Raw genomic sequence first — 12,090 nt, forward strand, 5'->3', positions numbered from 1 at the left:
GAATGAATGGAAAAAGAACGAAATAATGAAAATGAAGAAAAATCTTAAAGATGTATACATTTCAGAAGATTATACTAAGGAAGTGCTGGAGAAAAGGAAAACACTGCAGCCACAACTTATAGAGGAGAGAAAGAAAGGAAATATCGCATACTTAAAATTCGATAAAATAATAATAAAAGGAAAAAGCAATACAAGCAATGGAAAACGGAGAAGAGAAACATCAACATCACCAGAAAATAATAATCAACCAAGGAAACAACAAACCTTCATGCCATCGAACGCCAACAGATTAAATGCTTTTGATTTAATGCGAACTAGAAGCAATTCCCTCCCCTCAAACTCATTAGATAATAAGCAATAACAATTGAATATCGGTAAACGGAAAACACGACATACCTATAATATAAACAACACAAGTACAAAACACCACGCTCCCCCAAGCCGACTGGTCATCGTGGGGGAAAATGACCACGACCCTCTAAAGGTTAAAAATAACGTCAACGTCAATACTCACACTAAAAAGAAAACGAATGATATTCAAATAGCAACCATCAACTGTCGATCTCTTAGAACACCCGAAAAACTTGAAGAACTTGAACTAGCTATACAAGAAATAAAATGGGATATTATAGGGATCAGCGAAATGAGAAGATTTGGAGAACATATAGAAGACCATGGAAAGTATATATTATATCATAAAGGAGAGACGCCGGGTATGTATGGAATAGGATTCATGATTAAAAGACATCTTATAAGCAAAATAGAAGAAATAAGGGGAATAACTGAACGTATCGCAATTCTCAACATTAAACTTAATATAGTAGCCCGGTCATTTTAGACAATTGAAATAAAGAAAATTCCGACAAAGCCAAATTTTCGTAGAGACCTTAGGTTTACCACAAGGAATAAAGTGTCAAAAGTCCCCATCAGTCCCATGTGAGCTTAGCGACTTATTCGGGGTCCAAGGTCAAAATTTTAGGTTTTTTGGATTTTTCTCGAAAACGGTAAGTTTTATCGAAAAGTACCTCAGAGCACAGTTGTAGATCTTAAAATTCTCTATAAAAATGGTCCCTATGATTTTTTCTCTAAGACCCACTATTTCCCAGATATTGCGCTTGTAAGAATCACGTTCTACATAATATGCACACATTTCCTCACCACCTGTGAGGTAGTGTACTCGGCGCGTTTTTTTTAACGTGGTATCCCTATTTCACGAACCTTTCTGACGATATTTTCAGGAACAATAATTATTTAATAGTATGAAGATTATTGATATGGGTTATTGAGTTTAACTGTCGTTCAAACTTTTTTTTATTACTTTAATCTGACTCATACTCTTCATATTCAACTTCAACAATCATGTTTTCTTCAATTTCTTCTTGTTCTTCTTCTTCTCTTTCCTGTTGATAAGCGCTTAGAAATTGTTCAAATGAAGATGAATCAGTTGTCTCTTCATCAAAATCACATGAATATTCCTCTCTTGTATTTAATTGAACATTTGAGCAAGAGACACCTTGGCAATTGGTACACGCTGGAGAACACTGCAAGCCTACTTTTTTACAGCCACATTTGTCACTACAACCTTTCTTGCAATTGCAAAAAATAGTGTTAAGAAGTTTTTCTGGAGCAGGGGGCAGTAAAGTTCGAATCGGTTCCAAAGTATTATTTATCAATTTCCAACCCCAGTCTTCAGGGTTCAGTTCATTGCCTTGCCATGTCTGAACTTGATAGTATACTCGAAACAAATGTTGACTAGCAGATGCCGATGTTGGAGGAAGACAAGATAGCTGTACTTGCTTTTTGTTTCGTGTATTTTTTACAAATGTTAAATATCTGTACGTATCTATGCAATCAATTTTTTTTGGAGCTCCATAAACCGCAAGAAGAAACCGAATTCCTTTAGTAATTATTAGTATTTGAGGTGAAGAATTAATTTCTGTAAATACTTTTGCGCAGTCAATCAAATCATTTTTTTCAAATAATTTTAATACTGAATTTTTGCCCCTTCCCTTCGGATCGCATCCGGTCATCGCATGTAAAAATAAAATAAAGTTTTGGCATTTTGGATAAGCTGATAAACTTTTAGAAGAATATATTTCTGTCCGTTGCTGCGCCTTCCCAGGTTATACTAATAATGTATACATAAAAGAGACACGAGTAGGCATTTTTGCTTTCTTGAGTACCTAAATATGTATATACGTGGCATATGTGGAATATGATTCTTACAAGCGCAATATCTGGGAAATAGTGAGTCTTAGAGAAAAAATCATAGGGACTATTTTTTTAGAGAATTTTAAGATCTACAACTGTGCTCTGAGGTACTTTTCGATAAAACTTACCGTTTTCGAGAAAAATCCAAAAAACCTAAAATTTTGACCTTTGACCCCGAATAAGTCGCTAAGCTCACATGGGACTGATGGGGACTTTTGACACTTTATTCCTTGTGGTAAACCTAAGGTCTCTACGAAAATTTGGCTTTGTCGGAATTTTCTTTATTTGATCACTATTTTTATGTCTAAAATGACCGGGCTATAGAAAAAGAAGAAGATTGGTCCATTATCCAGGCGTATTCACCGACGGAATCTATCAAAAAGGAAGACATAACAAAAATCGAGAAATTTTACGAAGACCTCCAAAATTCAATTGAAACTTCATATAAAAACGTCATAATAATGGGAGATTTTAATGGCCAAATCGGTACACAAAATATCGGAGAAGAACTTAGTATAGGAAGCTACGGGTTTGGAACTAGAAGCAAAAATGGAACAAGGTTAGTCAATTTTTCATTACAAAACAGACTAAGTATCCTAAATAGCTTTTATAAAAAGAAATTAAGAAATAAATGGACATGGATCTCACCGAACGGCCTTTATAAGAACGAAATCGACTTTATTATGACTAACAATAGAAAAATATTCAAAGATGTGTCGGTCATACATAACTTAAATTTTAATACAGACCATAGAATGGTTCGAGCTACACTGACAGGGATACGCCCTAAGAAAACAAGACGATTTCATAATAAATACGCAGTTATTCAATACAAAGGCGAACCAGAAGTCCTACTTAATAATTTACAAATATCAATGGACAGTAAAGAAGGCGTATCAATACAAGAAAAATACAACAAACTACTAAACCAACTAAAAACTATACCTAGAAAAGTAAACACAAACAGCAAGAAGAAAGTCTCACTCAAAAGTAAACAACTACTACTGAAACGTAAGGAACTACTACAAGAAAAGAAAACTAAAGACAACCGTCGAAAAATCGCAGAAATAAGCAAAAGTATAAGCAAAGAACTACGGAACGAAAGAAAAACGAAACGATCTAATACTATGAAGAATTATATAGAAAAAACCGGAGGAATAAAAAAGGCACTGAAAGAACTAAATCGAAAAAAGGATTGGATACTAAATATAAAAAAGAAGGATGGTAAAATTACAGAGAAGAGACCCGAGATACTAAAAGCTGCTACAGAATTTTATCGAAATTTATATCAAAGTCAAAAGTTGGGACAAGTGGTAAGAGAATATGATGCATCTACCGATGAAGAGGAAATACCTGAAATACTAAACGAAGAAACCATAAAAGCAATTAGTACACAAAAGAATGATAAAGCTCCAGGATCAGACCTCATAACAAATGAAATACTGAAAATTACATCACCAGTAATTGGTCCAATGCTTACAAATATATTTAACGAAATTATTAAAACGGAAAATATTCCAGAGGATTAGACTAAATCTACAATTATATTACTACACAAAAAAGGTGACAAAGGAGATATATCAAATTACAGGCCCATAAGCTTAATGTCTAATATTTATAAGGTATTTTCTAAAATTATACTATTGAGGATTACAAATATTCTTGAAGAGAATCAGCCCAAAGAACAAGCTGGATTCCGTCGAAATTTTTCAACCATAGATCATATACACACCCTTAGACAAATATTACAAAAATATAAAGAATACAACAAAAGCTACTACCTAGGGTTTGTCGATTTCAATAAAGCATTCGACACACTAGAACACGGATATATCTGGGATGCACTAAAAATACAGGGTGTACAAACAAAATACATACGATTACTTCGTAATGTATACACCAAGAGTACTGCGCAAGTTAAGTTACAAACTATAGGCGAAGAATTCCCTATCATGAGAGGTGTACGCCAAGGAGACCCTATCTCACCCAAATTATTTTCTGCCGTTTTGGAAATAATATTTAGGAACCTAGACTGGACAAATGAGGGACTAAACATAAACGGAGAAAACTTGAGCCACCTACGCTTTGCAGACGACTTAATAATATTCTCGGAAAATTCAAGATCACTAGAAATGATGCTGCAACAACTAGCAGATGTAAGTGACAAAGCTGGACTATCGATGAATTTAAATAAAACAAAAATCATGACAAACTCATCACAAACAGACACGATAAAAGTAAACAATGAGCAAATAGAGTACGTACTGGAATATGTATACTTAGGACAGCTAATATCTACTGAAGGCTGCATGGAAAAAGAGATTGAAAGAAGAGTTACCAATACTTGGAAAAGATATTGGTCACTCAGTGAAGTGATGAAGAACAAAGATATGCCTAGGAAAGAAAAGAGGAAGGTATTTAATATGTGCATTCTACCATGTTTACTATACGGGTGTCAAACTTGGGCATTGACAGAACATCTAGCAAATAAAATTAAAGTTTGTCAAAACAGCATAGAAAGAAGTACATTAGGTGTCAAAAGAAAAGACCGAGAAAAGTTAATAGACATCAAAAGTAAAACCAAGTTTAAGAATGCATACACAACATACAAACAGCTGAAATGGAGGTGGACAGGGCATATGATGAGAGAAAAGCAAGAAAAATGGACAAAACTTATCACAGAATGGTACCCTTTAGACGGAAAGAGACATAGAGGAAGACAGGCTAAGAGATGGGAGGATGACGTTCAGAAAATAGCGGGTTCAACATGGACTCGCACCGCAAAAATGAGAAAAGACTGGAGAGCTTTAGAGGAGGCCTTTGTCGGAAGACAAGTTGTATCCGAACTACCGTTTGCCGATAGTCAATAAATATTAAATTTTTTAGTATATTAGTTAAACTCTAGTTAATAGTCAAAATGTGTTTTTTAGATAGTAGTCATAAGTAATTTTAGGCACACGAAACTACTCTGTGTAAAACTTGTTAACAACAATAAAGGCTTTTTATTTTATTTATGTATTATTTATTTAAAAACTAGATAATTCTGTAATCAGAGCTAAGCTTTTCAACAATATAAAATGAACACAAATTAAAAGAAAGAAATAGTACGAGTATTTAAGACATTACAGTTAAATCAACAAAAAATTGCAAGAAGGTGATCTGCTAGCAGTTTCTAGAAAAAGGCTATAATGAGATATGAGATACGAAATTCAGTTAATAAATAAAAACAAAATCAACAAATACGTATACACAAGTACTGATTTCGATTAAGGATATATGCTGCTTGCTAAAGCCTAATTATATAATGTGAATGATGTTAGTACTTAAATATAATTTGCTCCAGTTCATCAGTATCTATAGTTTGATGTAAAAAATTTGGCTGGTTTTTCAGTCAATTAACTGTGATCCATGTGTGGAGCAGTGTTGGCCTAGTGGCTTCAGCGTGCGACTCTCATACCTGAGGTCGTAGGTTCGATCCGGATGTGCACCAATGGACTTTCTATGTGCATTTAACATTTGCTCGAACGGTGAAGGAAAACATCGTGAGGAAACCGACATGTCCAAAAAAGTCGACGACGGCGTGTGTCAGGCACTGAAGGCTGATCAGCTACTTGCCTATTATTAGATTTAAAAAAATGATCATGAAACAGATTCTGAAATCTGAGGCCAAGACGTAAAGAGGTTGTAGCGAAACTGATTTATTTTTTGACTGTGATCCATGTGGTATCAATGATTATTTATTTATCTGACCAAATTCACAGTTCAAAGAGCCGTCATGCTCACTTAAATGTCAATGCTTATGGTGTCCATGCCATTCATACATGCCATTGTCTCTCTAACTATAATATGGTATATAATACACCCTTGATTTCAAGAACAGGCAGTGAATGTTAATATAGAACATTTTTTTTACTGACGTTCATAAGTGTTACATAGTTAATAAATAATATTTTAATTTGATTTATGTCCTAGCGCACAAACTAATAATAAATTGTGCGTTTAGGGACAAATTTTAAATTAAATCGTAAAAGTGATTTGACGTTGTAACCTTGTTCCACATAACACTTATTATTTACTGATTGCTGTACTATTATGATTGAAGTAATAATTTTTGGGTTTAACTATTTATATTAGGAGTACCGTAACAATACAAAATTTAAAATGTTTTTTCAGAAAAACATGTTCTTGTTCTGTTTACTTATTATCTATTTATTTCTAGGTTAAATATATAGAAATTGCACATTGATGGTTGGAGGAGGATCCTGGATTCGGCAGAGTTTTTCCTTAGATCTGGATTTATTCAAATAATTAAGTGTATTTCACCTTATTGAGAATATTTTACGCTGGTTTCTAAGGTGAGTTCCAGATGGACCAAATAACAGATTTCAGCGTTATCATGAAAATATGTTACCTAATGAATGCATAGAACAAATTTTTGATAATTTCGTTTACACATACTCGTGAACGGGTGCTACTTGTGGTGACTGGTCGGACTTGAATACGTATGTTCGACTTGTATGCGGTGATGTTAGTCATTTCGACTATGTATTTGCCTGTCGTTCCCATGAGAATGTAAGTGCGTGCTCCTATTTCACTATGCCTCCTGCTGATAGAGCACAAATCTTTGTTTTTAATTTATTTTAGTATCATTTTATCAATTTCGTATTTAAGATGTGATGTGGAACATGGTAACACATTACAAACATTGAGTAAAACAAAAAACCTGGCGATTAAAAAGATGCGGCGGAGAGTTTATTGCCAGTTCTTCTCTTCCATTCTACGCCCATGATTTGAGAACTGGCAGTAAATGTAAAATTAGAAGCATTTAATATATATTTCTTTTTTGACGTTCATAAGTGTACATTGTGCTACCTATATGAATAAATGATTTTGATTTGGTTTCAATTTTTTAAGGCAAGTATGTGATATGCCTTGTACGCGATACAATTACTCTGCCGGGAATCGAAACCTGAACTTCCGGGTTTTTATATCAAGTTAAAGCGAGACTATAGATTGCTTGTCAAGTATCAATGACGATGTCTTAGCAAAAAATGCTTAAAGATTTGCACGTCTTTGGAATGCTCTGTGGCCGAGACAGACACACAAAAAAGTCCTGTTTAACCTTCTTAATTGAGGTGAAGGTTAATTAGATTTGCACTAATTGTTTTTGTTACGGTTTTATCTAAATCTAGATAATTGCTGTGCATTGTCTTGTTTGTCAAAGTTTTATATTTTTTTCCATATCCTTAGTTTTTTATATGAATTTTGAGAAATTGCGTTGTTTTTGTTAGTTTACACAAATTAGTGTTAGTTAGTGTAGTAGTGCTACACTAACTACAATGATCAAAGCTCTTCAAAGGAAGTAAATTTTCTCGTATTCGCAACATCTTTTATCTATAGGCCGCTTCTATTGATAGCATGATGCTAGTGTGCTACTTGCTGGTTGTCACTTTATATAGGTGAAAAAATTAGCTTCGATTCTGTAGTTGCATCACAACAAAAAACAGACTTTCCTCTTTATAATATAAGATGTATATAATCTGTGCATTGAAATAATACAAATCTCTGAATAAAACTACGCTACTAGGTAAATTATGTCAGACAATTTTATTTTTAATTTATTTAGTTATTTGATAAATTTTAAAAAGATGGTGTTTGAATAATTTGATTTTGTTGTTGTATTTTCACTTAAGGTGATATTTTAGTCCAAAAAGGACGCCGACATGCTCCAGGTCTTGCAGTGTCCAAGGCGATGTACTTAACCAATTCCTACTTTACCGCCTGCCCTGCGATTCTGTAACTCACTTTTCGAACTCACTCAGCGGTTTTCGCATCGGCGGTCGCTCTGAAATCAGTTGTGAAGCAGTCATTTTATGATTTGGCATTCTAATAAACAATAAACTACAAGCTTCCACCTTTTCAGAATGCCAAATCATAAAATGACTGCTTCACGACTGATTTGAGAGCGACCGGCGATCCGAAAACCGCTGTGTGAGTTCGAAAAGTGAGTTACAGAATCGCAGGGCTGTTCCATAAAAACCCTAAAACAGCAGTTTCCTCATATTGTTTTTCTTTACCATTGACCATCTTCGTAATATAGTATGCCTCAATCGCGTAATTTGGAGTTTCCTGAAGAATTGAAGAAGGACAAAGCCTGTGACTAAGCCTATCCCATAATCTTGATGATACCTTGACATAGCAGTGACAATGTAATGACGAATTGCCGGCTTTATAATTATTTAATAGTTGGGCGTAATAGCTTATTTTATTGAATTACTTTTATTTCCTTGGAGATTTACCTGATTATAATTGTGGTCTTAAGAAATGAAAGTTATTATTATAACAGCTATTAATAATTAAAATTATTATATTTTAATATTTAGACTGTAGAACTATGGTAAAGTAACTGTAAAAGGTTTTTATGAGTGGCTATGATACTTTCCCCCTGATATTTGAATCTTGGGGAATGCTAAGAATGCTATGAGGCTTCGTACCAAAACTCATTATTTCTATAAAAACCCTTATATGAATACCTATAAATTTAAGAAATGTATTAAAGAAAAGCTGTGTAAAAAGGCTTACTATAAAGTTAACGATTATCTAGTAGATAAAAGGGCCTGGGACTAGTGCTAGACAGGCTACTTCTAATAAATTATCGATATTTGTTTTAAAATAAGTGTTGTTTGATGATTTGCTATTTTAAAATAGTACCGAGAGTTTTTTACGCCGGCTTTTTCTCTCGGCCTACACCCTCTGTCTTCTTTGCCGATGAGTAGGGATGCCTACAAATTCAAATTTAATGACGTGGAATAAGTGATACCTGTATCTTATGTTCCATAATAAACATATTTTATTTTATTTATTTTTATTTTATTATATAATAAGCGAATCGTGGCTAAATAATTGAATATATAATGTCATATTTATTATTTTTATTTATAACCAAATAAGCTACCATCACATCAATGCTGTCATTACAATATATACACATAAATAAAAAATAACACAACATTAATCAGTAATAGATTAAAATATATAGAAAAATACTAACTCTTTCTTACAGTATAGGAACTGACTTGACTCACTCAACGGACAATTAAAAACGACTGTTAATCTATGCAGTTTATTAATTTCCATACATTGTGTCGTGTGCCCTTCGAGAGGTTATTTTTCGCTGAGGGATGTCGCCTCCTAACGTAACCATTATGATAACGAGCTGCCTTGCGATTCTGTAACTCACTTTTCGAACTCACATAAGGAGGGAGCTTGTAGTTTATTATTTATCAGAATGCCAAATCGTAAAATGACTGCTTCACGACTGATTAGTTTCCAAAAACCGCTGTGTCAGTTTCCAAAAGTGAGTTACAGAATCGCAAGGCTGTATACAATTCAATATTCATATACACTGATGCCGATGCCACAATCATAGATGAAGTCACTGACGTTGACATACTAAGTTGCAACTAGTCGAGCTATTACACATAATCTATAAAGTGTCTCTGAAAACAAGCACTTTCCCTAATATTTGGAAAATGAGTAAGGTATTTCCCTTTTTAAAGATGGTGATACCACTTTTGTTAGCAACTATCCCCTAATTTGGATTTATCTACCTTCGCCAAAATCAAATGAGGGATTTGCCCAATAATTCAAGGGCAATTCCAATGGATATCTCCATCTTTTCTCTTAAATCGATCAACTGCTCTTTGGAATATTAAGTAGAATCAATTGATAACAGAAACCAGATTGATGTTATTTACTGTGATAATAGTTAAGCGTTTGACAAGATTTCCCATTCTTTGTTACTTTGTTAAGAAGCCTATAGATATTCAGGACCAATGTTGAAATGGCTTGAATCACAGTTGACAAATCGCAATTTTATTTTTATTTTATTACGTTGTTTATTGCATAACATTTACGCTGTTTAACATTAACGAACTTCCTACCATATTCCTCAATGCTAGGTCATTTCTTTATGCAGATAATATAAAACTAGCTACTCATATTCTTATAATCAATGATGTTTATAAAAAACAGAATATTTATATACACAGAATAAAACAACAGACTATAATTTAATAGGTTATGTAATGTGTGACATAAATATTATGAGCCATTTATAAAAAATATTATCACATAAAATTTACATGAACACATAATATTGTGTAATTTTCGTATTACACGTACTTTTTACAACGGTTTGATACCGTTGCAAAAAGTACGTGTTATGAAAGATTTGGGTGTCAGGTAGACAGCAAATCGAAATGATTTTATTTATTTTTTGAATTTATTTAAATTATATGAAAATTAATAAAAAAATCAAAATGTTAGGAGTTTATTGTCAGGATTTTAAAGACGTTAAATCATTTAAACACCTTCCTTGTTTCTGAGCGTATCTAAACGGCCTTTTGAAGTGATACACGAAAATTCCCTTCATAATCGGCTTGATTCTATAGACTTCACTTTCCTTTTCAAAACTTTCCGAAACAAGAATGATTGTCGACAATTACTGAATAAAATAAATTACGCTCGCATAAATACCCATTTTTTTTATTGCATCGTGGCCGTGGGCTTCCTATAGAAAGGATTAGCCCCCTTTGATTCCTAAAACCTGTTTCGGCTTTAGTAAATATGGTTCTATATTTTGAGGATTCATTATTACCAATAAAAATATTACTGAATAGCTAACTCAACATTCATTATAGTATAGGAAGCCCACGATGCCACTATAATTTTACTAGTACTTTAGTTATTTAAGTGAGTAGAATTAGAAATCAGTATTTTTGAATAAGGGGGTTTTATACAGCACAATATCACGGTCAACCACTAGGTTGATAAACACACCAATTAAGAGCGTGCTGAATGAATAAACATATTTTATAAATAACAAAAACTTCCGTCATATTCTCTTAAAACTGTAGGAAATTCGAGGCTACTAAATATTGAATTACATACCAGTGATGAAATGTTCTCAACATTGCTAATTATCGAAGTTAAAAATATATTCAAATGTAATTAAAGGTAAATGCAGTGGCGTAACTATACCATCTGGGGCTCGTGGCAAAAATGGGGCCCTATCAGTAAAAATCGTAACGTTGTACTCAGTTTAATTTTAATAAACTTCGAGATTTTCAGCGTACTCAATTACACGTTGTATATGACCCACTAATGGCCATAGGCCTCCTCTCTCAGGCGAGAGGGAATGGTCTGTATCTAGTCCCCACGCTAGCCCAATGCGTATTGGAGACTTCACATTCATCCATAGAACATAAGCCCTCTTGGGTCGGGGGCCCGTGGCATTTTGCCAGGCCTGCCACCCTATTGTTACGCTACTGGGTAAATGACACTCCAACAAGAGATTCCTCATCTTTGATTTTTATGTAGGTATGTTTCCGGATCAAAGTACGAAGATCGATGGAAGAACAGTTGATGTTCTGTTTCATAGAGATACTCCTCATTGTCATGACGTCAAAAGTGGATTCAGCAAAGAAGATTTCATGATTTACTTCTTCCTCTCCAGGTCCTCGGAGGATGCTAGAACCAACTCTAGTCCAACTTGTCTGTGGGGGTTTTTAGAATGGCCACAATTCCAACTGATGTTTTCCCACATGTCACTTAATGTGGCCTATTGGAGGGAATGTCCAGGAGATTCCTGTTTAACCGCTGCTTAAATGATCCAAGAATATACTAGGGTTGTTGAAACGTGGCAAGGAGTTCCATTCTTTTGCTGTTTTTATAAGAAACAACAAACCAAATCGTGCAGTGCGGCAAAAGAGAAATCGAATAAATAATTATAATATTAATAATAGAATCCCCCCTATCTTATACTAAAAAAATAGCAAAACAATTCTGTCCCGATTAAAGATTACTGATTAAATCAGG

This window comes from Pieris napi, chromosome 13 (genome assembly GCF_905475465.1).
Source record: "Pieris napi chromosome 13, ilPieNapi1.2, whole genome shotgun sequence".
Classification (NCBI taxonomy): Eukaryota; Metazoa; Arthropoda; class Insecta; order Lepidoptera; family Pieridae; genus Pieris; species Pieris napi.